Genomic DNA, 23,347 nt, shown 5'->3' with positions numbered 1-23,347 from the left:
GACTCTAAATTTATGACAGAATGACACGAATTGTTTTGTTATGGTCCCTCTAGCGCCCACCATTAATCCGATGACTTCTATATCCCTGAGTTTATATGATGTTTTGTAATAAGGAATAGTCGGTTCATAAATTGCCCTTTTCTCTAGATTAACCACCTCGGGTTGATTTTGATGCGTCTCGAATCTGCTGGCCGGATCCATAATATAACCTTTTGTATCTTCAGGTTTAAATGTTATAATATCAATACGCCGAAGACTTCCGGTTTCCGCTATTCCATGGACTTCTTCATAGGTAGTGTAGCCATTGGACTTAAGACTTACTGTATTATGTATCTGGGTATTCGTTCTGAAAAGAAATTTTACTAAGTTACATTTGTTCGTATCAATTTTCTGCATATTTAAAGGACAAAACTAAATTTATTTCTATCATTTATTGTCATAATACCCTGCTCTCTTAAACTGACAGAGCATATTGGGAATTAAATCAATGGCTTTCCCAAAACACGCTATGAAATGTTTCATATGAAACAATTTTTATCTCGTAAAGGAAGCTAAAAAAAAAAAAAAAAAGACAAGCAACATTTTATTCAACTTCTTTGTTTGAAATATCTAAAAAAATAACCCCCTAAAATTAATTACATTTCTTACAGTTCACTATGCATACTGAACTATAAAAGGTGGAATGGGACCGTTTCACCAAAATTTAAGAGGTAATTCTACATGTTAAATATAACAACACTTTTATTATACTTTTACGTTTGTTAGAGCGATGGAGAAAACAAGATTGCAAACATAAAGAATTGCGCAAATCTGGCTTTCAGGTAAAGCTCCCTGTGAAGCAGAGTTGAATAATATCAAGAGAAAAATTGTTCCGTGGCTGGGTATCGAAGCCGGGACCCCTTGCTTAGCGCTCGAATGCGCCTTGTCAGCTCACTTGAGTTGTGTGGATATAAAGGGGAAAATTGGGGCGGTTTTGGGTGTAGTTCCTGGGTAGCTCAGTCAGTAGAGCATTCGTGCGTTAAGCAAGGGGTCCCGGGATCGATACCCGGCCACGGAACAATTTTTCTCTTGAAATTATATAAAGAATTGCGTTTGAAGACAACGCTGCAATTTTACTTTCTTTTACGTAAATTTACCGGTTAACTACTTTAGAAATTTAAATGGGAAGCAACAATTTCTAATTGGTTGAAGCAAATTACTGCTTGATGCTTCCCTTCACATCTTGGAAACAAAAAAATGTGAACTGTGCGTAAATCATTTGAGTTTTTTTCTTATAGGTTAACATTAAATACAATCAACATTGAAATGATCTCCCACTCTCCTATTCAAAACACGTCCCGAAGAAGAGGTTGTTTACCGAAACACAACAGACTTTCATGCATTCGGCCATTGATTGAAACCATCCACCAAAATTAATGACATGACTTATAGAACTTACTTACTGGCTTTTAAGGAACCCGGAGGTTCATTGCCGGCCTCACATAAGCCCGCCATTGGTCCCTATCCTGAGCAAGATTAATCCATTCTCTATCATTATATCCCAACTCCCTCAAATCCATTTTAATATTATCTTCCCATCTACGTCTCGGCCTCCCTAAAGGTCTTCCCTCCGGCCTCCCATCTAACACTCTATATGCATTTCTGGATTCGCCCATACGTGCTACATGCCCTGCCCATCTCAAACGTCTGGATTTAATGTTCCTAATTATGTCAGGTGAAGAATACAATGCGTGCAGTTCTGTGTTGCGTAACTTTCTCCATTCTCCTGTAACTTCATCCCTCATAGCCCCAAATATTTTCCTAAACACCTTATTCTCAAACACCCTTAACCTATGTTCCTCTCTCAAAGTGAAAGTCCAAGTTTCATAACCATAAAGAACAACCCGTAATATAACTGTTTTATAAATTCTAACTTTCAGATTTTTTTGACAGCAGACTGGATGATAAAAGCTTCTCAACCGAATAATAACAGGCATTTCCCACATTTATTCTATGTTTAATTTCCTCCCGAGTATCATTTATATTTGTTACTGTTGCTCCAAGATATTTGAACTTCTCCACCTCTTCAAGAGATAAATTTCCAAGTTTTGTATGGAACTTATGGAACACCCGGTATAAACATCAGCAGCTTGATGGGTAGTCTAATAATTATTACGTGAAATCAGATTTATATGGCTTTTGTGTTAATAGTTTTGGTATATTTACTTGCTGTAAACGAAAACTGTGCAAGAAGCCTGTTAATGATGGAATTCAGTATGCGAAAGAGCTCCCGATAATTGCCAACGAACTCAGAACTAATTAGTGTGTTTGTGTCTTGGTTTCAATCAATTACATCGCCCCTGACATATGGTTGAAGAGGGCTGCTCTTATCCTAACATTTCTGTGTGTGTCTTTAATTTACATCAGCCAGCGCACTTGTTCCTACTAATTAAATACCGATGGGCGTCATGAACATTTATCGATGGGGTGCTAAGATATCTATTAACTACGCTCACAGCTTTGTTATGACGTAGTCATTCGGCAGGAAAATAACACATAATAGATTACTTATATAGTGTGTTGTGAACGCAAGTCAAATGTCAATACAAGCCATGTGGCACAGTGGAAAATAGATCGGGTTAAATACCCGAAGTATGTCCCCACCGATAAGGTTACTTAACTTCGTCCACTAACTTTATTAATAACTTAGTCTACAGTATTAATTTTCGAATCAATAAACCACTGTGGATACAAAATCAGCTTGAAACTTAAGATAACAGCCCCTTGCTATTTAATAATGTATGAGAAAACAGAGCTGAATTAAAAAAAGCTATTAAGAAACCCTTCTACCTGAATTAATGTCGAACAATGTTAAATGCCGTATTTACTCGCTTATTAGACACCCTCTCGTATAAGACCTCCTTTACTTTAAGAGCAAAATATATACAGAGTGGCCCACATAAAGTGTTACAAGTTAATATCTCTTAAACGAATATATAAAACCAAATGCTTTGTCTTCTAAATTTTATTGGGGGAAGGGGGTCTTCCAAACTGTGATATGGACAATATTTGCCCGGGCCCCTTTAGGGGGCACCGAGGTGCATCTTCAAATTTGGTTAAATGAAATCATGGAATTTAAAAAAAAATACTTTTGTTCCCCTCAATAAACTAAGCAACTTTTATTGAAACTTATTTCTTTCTTTTAAAATAAATTGTTGAGCAGTTACAGGGTGTTTTCATTGAAGTATATAGTAGAAAATATTACAAAATGAATAAGGAAATCAATAAATACCAAGGTATTTACTTTAGATTATGTCATTAAGTGCTCAAAGTTCAAAAGAAAAAAATTAAAAATTTCATTTTTATGTCTTAAATAATTATTTTGATCTCCCTGGGTAATTTGGTATATAATTTATTGAAAAATTATATTGTAGGTGCTTCTAATTAGCCTACGTAATACACTTTGTCTGAAACGACTTTTTTTTCTCATCCCGTATAAAAACATAAGTAGGCCCTATCTATGAAACTATTTGGTATACGAAGTTGTGATTTGACGTGTTTTGTAGCTGAATATTTGTTTCATAAGTTGGCGGTATTGTTAATGACTATAATGAGCAACTTGTGAATTTTCAAAACAAATTTAGTATCATGTGTTACTGAAGATGAACGCTTTCTAATATTCAATTTGTCGTTTATTTTGTCGGAAATTAAAAGTTCACAACATATCGATGGCCTGGATCTAATATCACGTATGTGATTTTTTTTTTCAAAATGTTCAGAAGAATTATAAAACTGTTTATTATTTATGTATTCTATCTGGACCACTGAAGAGCATAATAATCAGTAATAATACTACATTCTTACTGATTATTGTGTTTTTCAGTGGTTCAAATAGATAGAATACATAAATAACAAACATTTTATGTCCCTCTTGAACATTGTGGAAAAAAATCACATACACGTGGTATTAGATCGAGGCCATCAATATTTATATTTCCCTCAGAAACTAAGATAGCTAGAAACATTAAATTTTTACAGCTCACCTACTGCATTACATAAAGCTTTCTACGAGGCTGCTCCCTGTAGACATGTTGATCAGCTGTGCGTGACGTCACACGCTTGCAATTGCTAAGGTTATTGCGTCATGATCTTAGCCAAGCAAAGATGGTCCTAACTACTAAATCGTAAAAGATAAATCAAAAGGGATTACATTTTTGGGAAAGGTCGCATTTATTAATGTATTTCATGCGTAATATATCCTCATCCAACTCTTATGAATTAGCCATTAAAAAAGAATTCCTACGTCACAATTTTTTCTTCTATAACGCAAAGTTATGTTTACCTTTCTTTCCGCCATATTTGAAGTGGTAGGAATTTGTCGAAAGTGGAGCGCTGCAGTCGAAGAAACCTGACACTCCATCTAACGTCAAATCCGATAAATCGCTGTCATTAAGAGAAACGAATTTCAGCGAGGGGAAGTCGGGATCAGATCATTCGATCGGCTAGTTAGCTGTCTATCTTTTCTCACTTGCAAATCCCCACGCCTTAGACTTCGCTTCTAGAATTCTCGCGGGAAATCTCTGGTCTGGCGCGAGAATCGTTCAACTCCAACGTAATTAAATTCAATTTATTTTCGAACAAATGTAGTAAATTCATAGTTATTTTCTGTACGTTTCTACATTTATGAAACACAGCTATAATGTCTGTTTATTTGAATCAAAATATACGGTCTCTACAAGGCATATTCAATGAAGATATAAAGGGACATCATTTTATTTTTACTTCAATTTTTATTGTACCTGAGTTTTTGAATGCACTTCACTCCCACCCCTTCTACTAACGAAGTTCCAACTGTCCTCCACACAGAACCAAGACCGCATATAGTAAGCAGTACTCACTTAGTGGGTATAGTACGTTCCAGAAATATGTTCACGTTTTCCAGTAACGAAAGAGCTTTCAATATTTTTACCTCGAAATTTTTCAAATCAACTTTACAGGGAGTTATACCTGAAAGCTTGATTTGCATAATACACGTCACTGCTCGTTAACAGAAAAACCACAATTTAAGTCACACAGAGTTAGTGTGCACTCAACGTTGGTTGCTTGACGGTTGTCAGCCCACTTTGAGGTCTGTGGCTATAGACGGAAAAATTGGATCAGTGTCTGGTAGAGTTCCCGGGTAGCTCAGTTGGTAGAGCGTTGGTACGTTAAACCAAAGGTCTCGAGTTCGATAGCTGGCCCCGGAATAATTTTTCCCTCGAAATTATTCATTCCTGATGACATTTATAACTGATTTGGAAGGTTGGTAAAGCGTGTGATAAAAACACAAGGTCAGTGTCGAATCTAAGTGGTAGATGTGCAGACATAACGTCCTTTTATATTGCCCATTGGCATGATATACTAAATTTATTCAAAGTTTGTTTCAGGTGTAATGTTCACTTAAAAAAGTTTTATAAGACAATAAGTATTCACAAACTTTGCTACTGTTTTTTATTAACCTCTAAACACAGAAAAAAGTTGTAGATTCAACTGCATCTCTTCGCTCTCCTGCGGGACAACACTGCCATTTCAGCGCATTGTAATAGGGTGGACGATGATACCGTATGGAATCCTATTACAGAGTTTGGAAACTTTCGCCTATCGCACTGTTTACAGCGGAGGCTCTCCATTCGATCAACTTCAGCTAAACTAGGCTATTTCACACAAAAGGCTCGCTTGTGCTGCATAAGTTGGTAAGGATAGGCAGAATTTGTAATATTAGATACATACTAACAATGCCTAGGTGGGTACAGGAGTTTGAATCCCGTTTAGGCTGATAATATAGTAGTATCTGTTATAGAATACGTCTTTCCCCTCACCTGTATGGGTTCCGAGATACTTGGTGAAACAAAAAATAGCATACCGGTAATTTCAAATACTTACTGTAACAACACAGCCGCAGCCGAATGCTAATGCCATTAGTTAGGTAATAAACTAATGTAACTTATGTGATCATGACCAATGTCGCTACCTCCCCTCACTATGGGCATGAGGGCGCCGAAGTTGGGTATAAAATTAGACGTGACGCGCGTTCTCTCAGTAATATCTCGGCATCGAGAGCAGGTACAGACCTACAGATCTGTGCGAACTTTCGTTTGATTTGTAACCCCGTGTCTGTAATATTAAAATGATAACAGACACTTACCATAATCTTTGAGTGGCCCATAGTCAACAATTTGTTGTGAGCTGCGACGATTTCGGAACGTCGCTTCATATGAAGAGAAAATAATATATTTCATCATCATCATCATCATCTTTCACGAATTAGGCCTCTGTAGACCTGTTTCGGCCCCATCTAGCAGTCTTCTAAAAGGTCTTCCTGGTCGATGATGTCCCCTAGGTTTATACTGCATCATAATGTTTGGAATTCTTGAATTTTCCATTCTTCTTACATGATCTAGCCAATTGAATTTGTATCTGTTGATTTTTTCTTCTACCGACTCTACTTCTAATTGTTCTTCATTCCTTTTTTCGGTCTAAAAGAGTATATCCTGCTGTCCTCCTAGAAAATTTCATTTCCGTTGCTTTGATTCTGCCAATGTCTTTTTTCTTTAATGTCCAAATCTCGCTTCCGTATAAAAGAGAGGGTAATGCTAGTGTATTATATATTTTTATCCTTGTAGATTTTTGTATTAATTTAGCTTTTAATATATTATATATATTATTATAATGTACCGAAGTACATATGATATTTCCATGCAGATATTCTGCGTCATCATACGATGAAAGAGTAATGGAACGGAGAAAAATTCCCTCCGGCGCCGGGATTTGAACCCGGGTTTTCAGCTCTATGTGCTGATGCTTTATCCACTAAGCCACACCGGATACCCACCTCGGCGCCGGACAGAATCGTCTCAGTTTACGTTCCAACTCTTGGGTTCCCTCTAGTGGCCGCCCTCTGCACTACGTCATAGATGTCTATGAACGTAGGACTGAAGTCCACACATGTGCTGAGGTGCACTCGTTATGAGTGACTAGTTGGCCGGGATCCGACGGAATAAGCGCCGTCTTAAATCACGAAGTGATTTACGCATATCATGTATATTATTTTAATGTACCGAAGTACATATAATATTTCCATGCAGATATTCTGCGTCATCATACGAAGAGGGAACCCAAGAGTTGGAACTTAAACTGAGACGATTCTGTCCGGCGCCGAGGTGGTTATCCGGTGTGGCTTAGTGGATAAAGCATCAGCACGTAGAGCTGAAAACCCGGGTTCAAATCCCGGCGCCGGAGGGAATTTTTCTCCGTTCCAATACTCTTTCATCGTTTTAATTTATTGTTTATTATTCCTAGAATTTGTGTAAAATTAGTAATTTTCTTGTTCACATCTTTTTCATTTTGATAAGATATGTCACAACCCAGATAATTGAAATTTTGTACTTGTTCGAGGCATTGGTTATTGTGTATTATCTTACTTCTGACTGGGTCTTGTCCTAAAAATGCGAAAGGCAAGAAATATATTATCCATTTTTAGGATAATATATTTCTTACCTTTCGTTAATTACTTTCCTCATAATTTTAATATTTGAAATTTACTGATATTTAACCAGTATACTATCGAATGTTTAACGTTATCTTATACGGACATTTCCACTTTCATAAACTCTCTATCATTGAACAGTTCTGTAGTTCCAGCTGCCACGTATAGAATGCGCTAAATACCATAAAATCACTATAATGACCCAACACTGTGAGTTGCAATTTGCTAGGAAACAAAACAAAAACACGGTTGTGAGAGACATGTGCCGCTCATGTTCTGAACGGCTCAATTGAAGATGCTCAACCCGGCGCCAAGACCACGACCAAGCCACTCGGCAGTGAGAGCTCCTCCGATACGGCTGATTACGTCATACACACGCGCAGGGATTTGGGATATCTCCCTCGTTTATGCGCAGGATTTCCCGAATCCATTCTTGAGGTCGGTTTGCTCAACTGAAACGCCGTACATCACCAGCTCCAGCGAAGCCTCTCCAATCCCTTGTTTACCTAACCTTGAACTCTGCGATTTGTTTTCTCTGCGGTCCGTTACATAATTAAAGAAAGTTACTTCTTATGGCTGTGTTTTAGTCGAACATACCTCTTAGGCCCGATTGTATAAACCATTTAATCTTAGATCAGAGGTTAAATTGATCCTTGTTTCAGCTGAACTTGGAATTTTGTGTTGTATGAAGTCTAATCTGAGATTAATTTGTCTCAAACTAAAGTCAACTTTGACTGAAGAAATTTCTCCGATTAAATTAGATGATCCAAGTTCAGTTATTTCTTTTCTGTTTGAAATATACGAATGACAGATTGTGCAAATAAAATGTCCATTATTATTAATATTAATAGATATGATAGGTACATTTATATATATTTCTTTCAATTTCTTGCCTTAATACACAAACAATCTTATATTTTATAAGGCTCTATCGTGTTCAGCAGTATCAAATAACATAACCTATAAGTATATTATGTTTATAACAACCATTAATTATTAATGGATATGATAGGTACATTCATAAATTTTCAATTAACTGTATTACTAAACGAAAATTGTCGTTTTATAAAGCTTTATTATGTTTAGCAGTATCAAACACCATAACAACTCGGAGAACAGTCAACCTTCTTCTTATTGTCCGCCATTATTTACATTGCACAAAAAACCAGTGTCGCCAACAGAGTGTACGGAAAGTCGCCAAAAAGTAGTTGTAAAGTCGCTAGATTTCTCATTATCAACAAAGAAAGATTAAATTTTGTCACTATGGGGTGCTAGAAAGGTCACTAAATCCCTATTTAAGCAATATAAAAGTTAAAAGAAATTGTTGTTGAAAAATAGTTAAAGTCGCTAGATTGGCAACACTGAACAAACCTGTCCGCGCATCACGTATTTCACCTGTTTATGCGATGTTGCCAAATCCTTTTCACGTGAACTTAGACTGCATTTGAACCAAGGTAATTTGATCGCAGAAAAGTTTTATACAATAGAAGAAGTGTCTGAACTCGGTTCACTTTTCGATCTTCGATCAAAGTTGATCTTTAGTCAGGGAGTTTTATACAATTGGGCCTTACAGGTCTACGGAGTGAAGAGTCAATTGACTAGACTCCGAAACCATCAAAAAGCCAATTGGCTAATACCGTTATGATGATTAAATAACTTGAGCTAACATATCGTCCCCAATAATTCCGTTTTGCTGATCGATGGAGTTGTAATAGACCCAATTGGCTAGTCTACGTCCATCGAATCAAGTCATTTTACCTAAGAGCCAACTGGCTAGTCTCTGAAATTGAGACATCTCATCCTGCCTAAGGTTTTTCCGTGGTTTTCCTAAGGCGTTAAGACAAATGTCGGGATGAGCCCTAAAAGAAATGGGCCACGGACCTGCATTCACTTCCCCAGACATTGGTGACGGCTCAAAATTAATTATTATTCACATCGAACTCGGGCCCTAACAGAATTCAATCGTCCCCTTGTACAGATCAATGGAGTCATCAAAGAGCCAATTGGCTGGTCTCCTGATCTCAGAAAAATCATTAAAGAGCCAATTGGCTATTGCCGTTAAGATTAATCCCTACGCGTTCGAATCTTCAAACAGCCAAACTGGCTATTACCGTTTCGTGCCTAGACTTCTCCTCCATCGCGTCTCTCCTCCGGATCAGGTCGCTGTACTTCTGCCCCTCCCCCCCCGTATGTTGTAGCTAATCAGTTACGTCCATTTTCGGCTTACCCACTGGAAATTTCTAGCGCTCCTTCACTGGGGCGGCGAAACCCGAAGTGAGACAAGTGGCCAAGAGGCTTGGAGCTCACATATTCAGTTTTTCACAGCCCCAACTCCCCCCTTGCAAGGACGTGTTTTCACGTACCTTTAAAGTTTCGCCTCCCACTTCCCCCACTCATTCATTCATTCATTCATTCATTCATTCATTCATTCATTCATTCATTCATTCATTCATTCATTCAGTCGAACATAGCAGCACAGTCTAGGATAGTTAGTATATACAGTCACGAAGCTTGAGTTGTGAAGGTGCTAGGAACAATCGACTGTGCCGGTACTATTTCGCATTGTCTGTAATGAGGCGATATTAGCGAACCTAGTGGTTAGCAACTATCTATGGATACATATTTACTACATTTTGAGCTTTGTGACTGTGTATACTAATCTGTGATAGCAGGGAAGGACGATATATTTTATTTTCTTCTGTGGACAATATCATTTTTTGCACGACTTTTTTTGTTATATTTATTGCTATTGTTGTTAGGCCTTAAAAGTTAGAATTCACACACAGAAAGTCTGTTGCTATGGAAATCATTCTTCATAACATAAAACTTATTGTTACTCAGCTGTTCTCCAACCAGGAGATCAACCGTGAAAGAAATGTGCTTACTATTGCCTCTTCTATTGGAACGAAGTAGATATATAATATTACCGTTATAACGTCTGTTTAAAAACCATGCGCTCTCCTGCATTTGTTATTTCCTGTATGGGGAGATTAAAATACCAGGAGATTAACAGTGATCTAATTTTGTAACTAGGGTAGTATAAACATGTGTGTATCAATGTTATTGTTTGTGCTGTGACAGCGAGCCAATAGAGATACGAGTACCCACGTGTGTGACCTTATGACATCTTATGACATCAACATTCATTCACAGCATTACTCCCTTTCGTCTCAGCCGGCAGAGACTTTCTCGTGGTTGGAGCACAGTAATATTACAGTGCAGTTTTACGAAGGCTTTGGAATAATATTGCTCTACATTTTCATTGAAAATATACTGTATTTGCAATTTTAGAAATATGGTCGTGCAAAAAATGTTGTTCAACACAAGTTTGTGAAATATGTTACAAAATCTCGGAAACTGAAAAATTCGCTCTTCTCGTTTTTCGAACTTTTCCTCGATTTTGTAAAAAGCACTTCCTAGCCTACAGTAATATACCATTACCGTGACTATTACATTTTTACTACGTCATACTACTTTGACCAATAAAACTGTACGAAACGACGTGTTTCAACCAATCATGGCGGCTTATCCTACAACTTCTATCACCTCCCTAGCATTTGTTTCTTTGTTTGACAACATTGTACTTTCAATAATTGTACCTTTTAAAATGATTCATGTTTATTTCATCATTTTTAATTAAAACTTTTCTATCATTTATCTTGTTTATATTATGTAGGTTATGTTATAGCTTCTGATATATGACATTATGGATAGTCACGTCCACACCTGTGGAGTAACGGTCAGCGCGTCTGGCCGCGAAACCAGGTGGCCCGGATTCGAATCCCGGTCGGGGCAAGTTACCTGGTTGAGGTTTTTTCCGGGGTTTTCCCTCAACCGAAAACGAGCAAATGCTGGGTAACTTTCGGTGCTGGACCCCGGATTCATTTCACCGGCATTATCACCTTCATCTCATTCAGACGCTAAATAATCTAAGCTGTTGATAAAGCGTCGTAAAATAACATACTAAAAAATGGATAGTCACATATCCGATATTGTTTAATATATATTGATAATTGAAGTGGAATGCAATTGTTTTAATAAAAATTAAAATGAATTAACAAAGCCTTCTTGACTAGTAATCCTTCCTAATGTTAAATGAAGTTTGTATAGTTGGCACAACTGGTAACAAGAGAACAGCTTACCATAACACACTACTGCAATTTAGCGGAATATTTGTAACAATGAGATGGTACAATAATACATATTCAAGACAGTTTAATATTTTAGTAAGTCAATTAATATTTTATTGTATTAGAGTACTTTATTTCTTATAACCTTTATACATTTTCTTCTAATCGTGTAATAGTCAATAAAATTAAATCCTACTCGAGTTTTGGTTTTCTCCAGATAAATCAAAACCTCTAGTGAGATTACTGTAGATAATTTTGGTTGCTATTGACGACGGGACGTAAGTCACATTGCTTTTCTAACAACAGTGTTGCTGACAATATTAAACAATTTCGAAGACTCAATTACGCATTGTTTGGCAGTAAATAGAGGCAGTTTTGAGCACCTTTTGTGAACTGAAATCAACACGTGGTACAACGCAACAATCCTAATTTTAGTTTTAATGGGTGTTCTTGCTTTAAAATTTATGTATTGTATTACTATTGCAGTTAAATTTCAATGGTGCATATCCTACAATGTGTCTTTTTTTAAATATTGTTATTCAGTTGTTATTTTACTAGCTTTATTCACTTGTTTCTATTAGCTTTTGTCTGCAATTGTTTAATCCAAAGCCTCCTAAAATTGATGTACTGAAGCATTAAAATTTCCCTTCGTTCAGGACACGTACATTGTTATAAAAAGAGGTAATTTTTATAAAACAGTAGTTTATAAATGACAAAAAGAAATATGATTTTTTACGTACTGACACTTGAAGAATCCAAAAATGGGGAAATAAATACATGGTGCCATTTAAAACAACAGACTCATTGGCACATCCTTTATAAATGAAAAGCAAAGTATTTGAAAACACAGTCAAAATATTCCTTTTTTGATACCCTACAACTGTTGTATAAATAGTTTCTTCAAAAAATTAGAAATAAGAAAGTTACAAACATTGTTCGATACTTTTTACTCACCCTATATAGTAAAATACACTCTTTCTAAAATGAAAAGTTGTTTTCCCTCTTTTTCCCCCTCTCTTTCATCTTTTCCCCAACTTTAGCTTTCTTCCCATTTCTTCTCTCATCTCTTCATTCCCTTCTCTGCTTATTTCCTTTCTTTATAATTTAATTCTTAGGCCTACTTTATTTTTAACATGAGACCTTTTTCTGCATTCTCTCTGCCAACTCCCTCTCAATCAACTCTTCGTAATTTACATATCAACGCGACAGCACGGAGGTTTCAGTCCGACTGTGCTGGCGTTTAGCATTGTTACGTGTCAACGACGTCTGAGAGAAGCCACGCGACCTTTACCGTTACAAATTAAGTTACTCTTCTGAAGTACAGTATGCGTCAAAACAAAGAGCACTGAAAATATATTGCGCATTTATGTAACAGGTAATTTATAAGTTGTACTTAAGTAAAGCTCGTTAAAGCCCTAGTTCAGAGTAGATAAATTATGAAATACATGTGCAACGTCACTCATGTCGAAATGCGAAAGGACAGGGAACCTTTCAATTTGCAGATTCAGAATTCACGGCGTCTCTCCTGGCGGTCTTCACCTGCCTTGTCATCGAACAACAGACGACAGAGTCTTCTCGAATCCTTCTGCACTGCGAAATGATATAGTTCATTTCAACATGCAGATCTAAATCAGCTATCTCCTCGTCCCGTCCCGTGATCATTTTGATCACATTTCCATCCCCCTCGCGTATTTAGTACCTAAGAGGTTACGTCCATTTTCGGGTTTCCCCTTCAAAATTTTCTATAGCTCCTTCAGTGGAGCAGCGTAACCCGGAGTGAGACTAGTGGCCAACAGGCTTGGAGCTCACATATTTAGTTTCTTATAGCCCCCAACCCCTCGCAAGGACGCGTTTTGCGTACCTTTTAAATTTTCTCCTCCATATTCTCCTCTCTTTTTCGATTTTTTTCGAAGTAGAGCGCATTAATAAATTGGAACACAATATGTTTGTAAAAGAAAATTCAATATTCAATTACGCATATTTCTTATAAAACACAGCGTTACATTCTAAATCCTTTCCATTATTTTCTACACAACATTCATAATCTTCTTATAGATTCAGAAACATGTTTGCAAATAAAGGATGCTGCAGTTGGTCAGAGAAAACCACAATCTTCTTCCTTAATTCTCTCACGTTAGAACATTCCACAATACTTTTTTTATTTAAGTTGGTTATTTAACGACGCTGTATCAACTACTAGGTTATATAGCGTCGATGAGATTGGTGATAGCGAGATGGTATTTGGCGAGATGAGGCCGAGGATTCGCCATAGATTACCTGGCATTCACCTTACGGTTGGGGAAAACCTCGGAAGAAACCCAACTACTCTCTTTCCAGCTAAAGATTGAAGCAAACGTAAATAAATGCACGTGGCATAATCGTTCCTGATTGGCTATTGGACGCACAACGCCTCCAAACTCATGCTTGTCATCTTCTTCCTCATATTGAAGTAGTTCCTTCTAAAATAGTAAAATGTATAATATACATGTAATACGAGTGAATTAAACATGCTTATAAGAACACTTTCTTACGATTTAAACAACATGTTTATATTAGTAGTATCAGACATTGCATGTTAAATCATTGCAACGTGTATTATGGGAACGCGCATGCGTAATAGGCATTAAATCCCTCCCAAGGTGACTTGTAGCTTCACAGAGCACATCAGCACAGCTGGTATAACACAGTACGAGATTCAGTGTTGTAAACCTAAAATAAATTTCTGTAGAATTAAAGAAATTCTCCACTCTTCAAAGAATAACATTTAATCGCGAATCTACAGAAAATGAAAATCCACTATTCCCAGTAGAGAAATAATAAATATTAACCCTCTGTGAGCATTTTACGGGTTAGTTCAATGAATGTGTTGAAATGTCTGCAATATATCAGACGGTGGCTGCCCTGCGTGCTCACTTGCTGAAAATAATGCGCCCTGGTGGCTGCTTTGGTAGCTAGCTTGGGATTGCGGAGTAATACATTTCGATTTTGTTTACGTCTACTTCAATCTTTAGTTGGAAATACTTTAGATAATCAGTCCAAGCGGGGATCGAACCCGCGCCCAGGCGCAACTTCAGACCGGGAGACAAGCATCTTAACCGACTTAGCCACGCCGGTACTATGAACAAATGCGTTTTATATATATATATATATATATATATATATATTATTTGATTTATTTACACATATATTTTTGCGAATGTTTAGTAATGTAATAACAAGAAAAATTACCTGTACTCATCAATATGCGTAACTTCGCAAGATATGTGCCTGACATCCATAAGCACCCAAAGAATAAAGGCGCAGGGAGAGGAGTAACTAAGGAGGAAGGCATCGATCTCAGCCTATGTAAGGAAAGGGAAAGATTGAACGAATGTAAAGCAACTACGGTTCCACACAAGTTCGGCAAACTTGAACCGAAAATAAAGTCTCTTACAGGTTTCCAACGGACTCGGTTATTTTAGTTTATAAGCTTCACTTCTATGTATTCCTGGATGCCTAAGCAGTAGGGCGAATTGTATAGTATTTTGATATTCCCTCTCATTTACAAATACTGAACAAGAAGCTGAAAGTAATGATGAGTCAACAGAAATTGACAGTAATTGGCATTTTCTAGAGCGAGGTAAGAGATTTCTTTTTATTTTATGTTATTTTACGACGTTTTATCAACATCTTAGGTTATTTAGCGTCTGAATGAGATGAAGGTGATAATGCCGGTGAAATGAGTCCGGAGTCCAGCACCGAAAGTTACCTAGCATTTGCTCATATTGGGTTGAGGGAAAACCCCGGAAAAACCTCAACCAGGTAACTTGCCCCGACCGGAAATCGAACCGGGAGGTAAGAGATTCTAAACGGTGCAAATACAGGTTGTTTCATGAAGATTGTGCAGTACTCTAAGATGTGATTTCTGTCATCATTCTGATGAAAAAAGCTCCTATGTACATGTGTCCGATTTTGAACAGTTTCGGATAAAATCACGTTTCTTTCTTCCGTAACACACATTCTTGCGAACTTCTCTCTCTCTTTCTGGACGTCTGGAGCTGTATGTGTTACAGTACAGCTGATAGCAGCGACACAAAATCTCGTGACATCAGGGTCACGGTTAGAGATAACTCAACACCGGTCCCTATAACAGTATAACGTATCTACCTAGCATCCGAACAACAGAAGTTAGGGAATGCGGCGCGCGCAGTTCACACTCGGGCGACTACGTCTAGGGTGCTGCAGAAGGTGGGGTCTTTGAAAACCCGGTTTCAGGTGAGTAATAACGTGAATACACCCAGTACCATTGTTGTATAGTACATTATGCAACGAGCCTATAATGATTGTAATTAAGACGCGAGTATGGATGTTTATGAAACGAGCGCAAGCGAGTTTCATAATATTCATACGAGCGTCTTAATTACCATTACAGGCAAGTTTCATACGACTTTTTATGCTCGACCATATTTCTAACTTGAAATTATTCAGATGTATACATTTTATTTGTATCTGACAAGATCGGAAGTGACCTTGTTCTAGGTAGTGAATTGTGAGATGTGCGCAGACGCGAAAGTATTGATTTTTTCCGAGGAACAATAATGCCATTGACCTTAATGTAATCCCGTTAAACTTGGTATAACCTTGATTACTGAATTCGACATTGAAAACCGAGATGACAAATTGAATTTATTTGAATATTATTTACAATTAACGCTAATTATCATAGTAACAGACATAACCTTCTGCGACAGTATTGGATTTACAGTCTCCGTGACTTTTCACTAATTCTCTTTCGATTGCATTTCCGAGAATAATCGATAATTGCGGTTTTATAACGGTACAAAGCTGACTTGTCATTGGCTGAACACCTGTAAGCTGAGTTGTCATTGGCTGAAAACACCTGTACTTTAATGACATGCATTAAAGGACTGCTACCAGGTGTATAATTACTACATTTCGGCATGGTCGAGCATAAAATAATTTAAATGCTTAAACCTTCATAAGGGCGTAATAACTCAATTTTAAAAATGTGACATATGTTTATATGAACCTTTTTCATCAGAATGATGCCAGAAATCACATCCTAGACTATTGTACAATCTTCGTGAAACACTCTGTATATAAGACCTATAAATGTTCCTTTCCTCCTTCTTTCCCTTCCTATCTTCCCATCCTCCCTTTCTTTCCTCCTTCCTTCCCATCCCTCCTTTCTTCTTTTCCCTTCCTTCCATTCCTCTTTCTATTCTTTCTTCCTTTCCTCCATCCCTTCCTTCCCTCCCTCTCTTCCTGCTTTCTTTCTTCCTTTCTTTCTTGCTCGTTTTCCTTTTTGCTTTCTTTCTTGTTTGCTTTCATTCTTACTTGCTTTCTGTGTTTCTCGCTTGCTTATTTCTTTCTCTGTTGTTTTCTTTCTTGCTTGCTTGTTTCCTTTCTTTCTTGCTTCCTTTCTTGTTTCTTCCTTCTTCCTATCTTGCTGTCTTCCTTTCTTTCTTCCTTCATTTCTTTTTTGTTGCTCCTTCCTTCGTCCCTTTATTTCTTACTTTCTTTTTCGCTTGCCTTCTTTCTTTCTTGCTCTCTCTCTCTTTCTTGCTCCTTTCCTTTCCTTTTCTTTCTTTCTTGTTTACTTTCTCTAACCTTCTTTTTCTTTTACTCACTGTTGTCATTTTCCTCACCCAAAATGTTACAACATCTAGATATTTTGATTACATTAATGATGCTGTTGACAGGAGACAAACCATAGGCTGGTAATGAACCACATTGACACGCTGAATAATAACAGTGCATTGTTTCGTTTCACCGAAGAGAAAGGATTTGCATGCAGGATAACTGGGCATACCCCCGGCCGCGTGATTTAGAGAACTGTGATGGGTTTTAAACCAGCGAACTGTATAGTAAATCAGTGTAATGTGTATTTACTTAGTGAACGAGCTGTGGCCGTGCGTAATGCTACCAGTTGATAGAAATCCACACTCAAATACCTATCGCTGCTCGTTTGTTTCTACTTTCTTCCATGTGATTCATACACTAATGAATTGAGCGTATTGCCTGTGAACAATTTAGAGGATATCAGATGGTTTTTGTTTACCTCAGATTTAATTTCCATCCGAATTCATACATGGAAATAAAGCTATTCAATTAAGCAAAGGCAAAGGATTTATTTCCAATTAATATTATTTTAGTCGCCATAACAAATTAACGTTGAGCGAGTATAATCACCGGCTTTTCATGAAAGCCAGTTTTTATGCTCCAATCCCAATTACTGCATGGTTATATTAATTGAGTGCTGTGTGTTATCTCAGATTATAGGATTTGGTGATAGAAGATGTGTATGACGGAAGGTACACACACTTTTTAACGTAACTCATCCAAACCAACCACCTATTTTTTAGTAGAATAGAAGCGAAATTCAGAGAACGTAGGTTGGGTATGACAAAGACGTAAAAGTATAATTTTCTGTTAATAATGCTGCATCTCGTTCTATGTTGTCTCCATCAATAAAGCTGCTTTCATAACACATGGACTAACAAAATATTATCAACAGTAATCTCACTAGAGGTTTTGATTTATCTAGAGAAAATCAAAACTCGAGTGGGATTTAATTGACTATTACACGATTAGAAGAAAGTATATAAAGATTAGAAGTAACGAAATACTCCAATACAATAAAATATTGACTTACGAAAATACAACTGTCTTCAAATGTATTATTGTACCATCTCAACATTACAAATATTACGCTAGATGCATGCTAGATGGCAGTAGTGATTTATGATTACTAACAATGCCTTCTCGTCGAGAAGTTACCGATCTATATCACGATGGCAGTGTTACTAGTCCAGAAGGCTTTGTTGATTCAGTTTCATTTTTATTAAAACAGTTGCATTCCACTTCAATTATACGAATCCCAGTAATCAACGTCACTTGACAGATGATTTTCAATAAATCTTAATATTAAACAATCTCTGATACGTGACTATCCATAATATCATATAGCAGAAGCTATAACATAACCTAAATAATATACACAAGTGTTAGAAAAGGTTTAATTAACGAATAAACATGAATAATTTTAAAAGGAATAATTATTGCATGTACAATTTTCAAATTTGAATGTGGTTGGTGGTTCAATTGGTGTTATATTGGAAGACATGGTGTATTCAACTTATTCAGGATTTCCGAATGGTGCTCTTCATTTATTTGTAAATAGGATTTCAGAAGATGCATAGGTACGATCAGTGATTTTGATTAATTCTTGTTCTTGAATGCCAATGCGAGTCATATTTGAAACTGCTGTGCATCGACTGGAGTGGTTTGTAAATTTTCTGTTTTTTTTTTTTTGTTTTTTTTTTTTTTTTTTGGACGTCCAGACCAGCGTAGTGTGAAATGTTGGCAAACAAAGAAACAAATGCTAGGGACGCGATAAAATTAAACAAATGCTAGGGACGCGATAAAATTAAACAAATGCTAGGGACGCGATAAAATTGTGCGATAAGCAGCCGTGATTGGTTGAAAGACGTCCTTTCGTACCGTTTTATTGGTTGAAAGTAGTGTGACGTAGTAAAAGTATAATAGTCAGCAATAAAATTATTGTTTCCATAGTAACCATTCTCATAGTGTTTCTGGACAAAACTAATGAACTACTAGGCCTATTAAAATTTACTAATTTTTGTCTACTGCTGGACTACAAATTGACCACGAGGGTCCAGAAAACAAATGAAACAGCCTAATGATCAATCTAAACAGATAATGTTTTAAATTTATATATGCTGATAATTTTAATGCAATAATACAATAACTGTTTTTGTTTTATTTATGTAACTTTGAGTGGACAGCTATCTCTTTCAAGAAGATATTCCATTTTAATTTTTAAGAATATAAAAGATTGCATACTACAGCTAAGGAGTCTCTTAAGATTTGTAGCCCGATGTCCGCGAGATGTGACTCTATAGGCCGAAACGGTTGAGAAGATCAACTGAAAATTTTGTAATTGTTCCTCTCGCACCAAAAACCAATCCAATCGTTTCCCATTTCTCGATGTTGTATTTATGTGAAAAATTTTACTACAAAATATTTCACTTAATATGTATGATTTCCAGATTAATTACAGATCGGTACATACACAATATTAACAAAATTTGTGCAAAGTTTAGGAAAAATCGCTGTACATAGACAGCCGGCATGGCCAAAACTATTTGGTCGTCATACTGAAAATATGTATTATATATATTTTATTTATGTCTTTCTTCCTTCCTTTCCTTCTTTCTAGCGTTCTTTTTCTTTGTTTCTTCTCTATTTATTTATTTATATAGGCCTATTGATCAACCCATCTATTCGTCCACCCAATCATCCATCCACCCATCCATTTATTGATTTTTTTGTTTCTTTGTTTTTATATATGTCTGTTTGTTTATTTATTTATTATTGTATTATATAAATATATTCTAGAAAATAAAATTAATTTGTATTAACGTTGTATCAGATTCAGTTCTTCTAACGAATTAACAACTCTTAAAAACCCATTCCCGTATGATCGATTTTTTACTATCTGTAATATTTCTTGGATCAGGAAGAGGAAAAGGAATTTGTTGAGTCACTGGCTGAGAAGAAACCGCATACTGAAGGATGCACTGGAAAGAATGGTGAACGGGAGAAGAGTTCGGGGTAGAAGAAGATATCAGATGATAGACAACATTAAAATATTGGCTCATACAAGGAGACAAAGAGGAAGGCAGAAAATAGGAAAGATTGGAGAAAGCTGGATTTGCAGTGAAAGACCTGCCATTGGGCAGAACACTAAATGAATGAATGACTTTCATACTCTACCTAAACATGATGCTTGCCGACTGCAGGGGACTTTCTCCGCGTGTTATATCGAAATAGGTAAACATTGGCTTTCTCTTATATCGACGGAGAAGTGTATAATATTTAACGACGCTTTCCATGACAGAGGTCATTCAGCGTCGAAATTAAACTTGGACGAGAAAGATTGACGAATTTTGACTGTATACTTCTTTCAGTTACAGGGTTCTCTTACATATTGTATCGTAAATCTACCCACTGCCATACGTCCCTCCCAGAATATTTTTTTCGATGAGATTGGTGATAGCAAGATGGTATTTGGCGAAATGAGGCCGAAGATTTGCCATAGATTACCTGGTATTCACCTTACGGTTGGGGAAAACCTCGGAAAAAACCCAACCAGGTAATCAGCCCAAGCTAGGATCGAACCCGCGTCAGAGAGTAACTTCAGATCGGCAGGCAAGCGTCTTAACCGACTGAGCCACGCAGGTGGCCTCATAGAATAATTAACACTAGATATGTTATAGCATTAGGGAAAACACGGAAATTTTACTTGAAGCAAGTAAAGCGATCGGTTTGGAAGTAAATCCCGAAAAGACAAAGTATATGATTATGTCTCGTGACCAAAATATTATACGAAATGGAAATATAAAAATTGGAGATTTATCTTTCGAAGAGGTGGAAAAATTCAAATATCTTGGAGCAACAGTAACAAATATAAATGACACTCGGGAGGAAATTAAACGCAGAATAAATATTGGAAATGCCTGTTATTTTTCGGTTGTGAAGCTTTTGTCATCTAGTCTGCTGTCAAAAAGTCTGAAAGTTAGAATTTATAAAACAGTTATATTACCGGTTGTTCTGTATGGTTGTGAAACTTGGACTCTCACTTTGGGAGAGGAACAGAGATTAAGGATGTTTGAAAATAAAGTTCATAGTAAAATATTTGGGCCTAAGAGGGATGAAGTTACAGGAGAATGGAGAAAGTTACACAACGCAGAGCTGCACACATTGTATTCTTCACCTGACATAATTAGGAACATTAAATCCAGACGTTTGAGATGGGCAGGGCATGTAGCACGTATGGGCGAATCCAGAAATGCATATAGAGTGTTAGTTGGGAGGCCGGAGGGAAAAAGACCTTTAGGGAGGCCGAGATGTAGATGGGAAGATAATATTAAAATGGATTTGAGGGAGGTGGGATATGATGATAGAGAATGGATTAATCTTGCTCAGGATAGGGACCGATGGCGGGCTTATGTGAGGGCGGCAATGAACCTCCGGGTTCCTTAAAAGCCATTTGTAACTAAGTAAGTAAGATATGTTATAGCAGTTCATCCATTGCTCTTGGCCGGGTTTGAACCAGCGTATCTGGGATTGAAAGGCCATCACAGTAACTGCAAAACATCACAAGACTAATTTCATGCAGGGAATACGGTCGGAAATAAACGTAGGGAATCTATTTCTGTAAGATCTCTTTCAACAAGCGAGGTTAAGGTCATCATCAGGCTTGTTTCCGACTTTTCTTATTTTCTTTCGGCTTCCACCTCTTTTATCTCTGTTTCCCTTTATTCATTCTTCCTCAACGAATACATCGTAGCAGATCGCTCACAGAAGACTCTTTCATTCTTCTTTGTCCTCCGTAATCTCGTCATCTATTATACTGTCCCATTGGCGCCCTAATCTGTCTTCACCTGGTGCTTCATTCCTGACAACTAGCCCCGATTTCTCAGCTTCGGAGATTGGTGTTCAAGTAGAAGAAATCTTGTCAGTGTGCAGCAAGTCTAAACTTTTCCCATCGCATCTTCGAGGTAAATTTAAAGTCTGATGAAAAGTTAAAGGGAAGGAAGTGTGACGGATGCAGAGAGTGGATGTAATGCTGCTCTCCTTCTAGTCCGCTCTGCTCCGCTATATAACAACAATCATCATCTATCTCCGAGATTAGATGAAAACTGGGAAGTACCGTACATTTTCCAGCCAAGAGAACCGGAGTCATATCCCGGCCAATACAAGTCGTATTAATTTTTTTACATATTCATATTCTTTATTTGCCTGAAGGTACAAGAATACAAGAGGCCTCGTCAATGTGTATATATGTATGTATTTATTTACACTGCAAGTGGGCAAGCACTCAGTGGCAGTGGTATACACAATAGGATAAACAATTCACAATAAAATGATAAGCAATACACAATAAAATTTACAATACACAACACAATAAGAATACACAACACAATTTAACACAATAATAAAACATAAATAAAATACCTAATTTTACAATACAACCTACATAATTATGTATAGGTCCTACATAAGTTTCAATAGTCTTTCACTTTACTCTCATCTCATTCCCTGTAGTAGCACTATGACGCATTTCACTGACACTTTAGCACACATTTCACTGACACTCTGTAACACATTTCACTGACACTATAGAACACATTTCATTGACGCTATAAATTATCACTGATCGGAACTGTTCACTGCACTGTAAAACCATAACTTCACTGACTCACCTCGCTTCACTGATACAACAGTTCAAATAAGTCAAATAATTACATCCTTATGCATACTTATAAACAGAACTACATTTAAACTAAACATTTCTAGTCTAAGGCCCTCTTACACGCTAGTTTTAAATAATTTACAATTCAAGCCAAGGAAGTAAACTCGTCAGGCTAGATAAATACATGTCACCTTAATTTTAATTTGCACTTTATACACAACTTTTTAAGTTATTCTTGAATCTCCTTAAGGAAGGACAGCCCTCAAAGACCGCTGCAGGTAGGTCAGTCCAATCATTTATAGTTCTATTTAAAAATGAGAATTTACCTACATCCGTTTTCTGTTTCTTACATTTGATTTTAAAATCATGATCGTTCCTACCATAGTACGTTGGCTTTTCTAACCGAGCCGTTATGTCTACCCATGCTTTCTG

At 36.9% G+C, this 23,347-nt stretch overlaps 1 protein-coding gene and 1 non-coding gene across 3 annotated transcripts in view; both read right to left on the bottom strand.

Moving 5' to 3' along the window:
- The window catches only part of LOC138702079 (G-protein coupled receptor GRL101-like), a 929,248-nt gene that overhangs the window by 623,377 nt on the left and 282,524 nt on the right, over positions 1–23,347 (bottom strand). The gene's annotated exons all lie outside the window — the stretch shown is intronic.
- On the bottom strand, positions 6,772–6,843 carry TRNAY-AUA (transfer RNA tyrosine (anticodon AUA)). Its single transcript has one exon. It is a non-coding gene; the product is annotated as a tRNA-Tyr (tRNA).

The sequence above is a fragment of the Periplaneta americana genome, chromosome 6 (genome assembly GCF_040183065.1).
Source record: "Periplaneta americana isolate PAMFEO1 chromosome 6, P.americana_PAMFEO1_priV1, whole genome shotgun sequence".
NCBI lineage: Eukaryota > Metazoa > Arthropoda > Insecta > Blattodea > Blattidae > Periplaneta > Periplaneta americana.
This window is presented reverse-complemented; position numbering and strand designations above follow the sequence as displayed.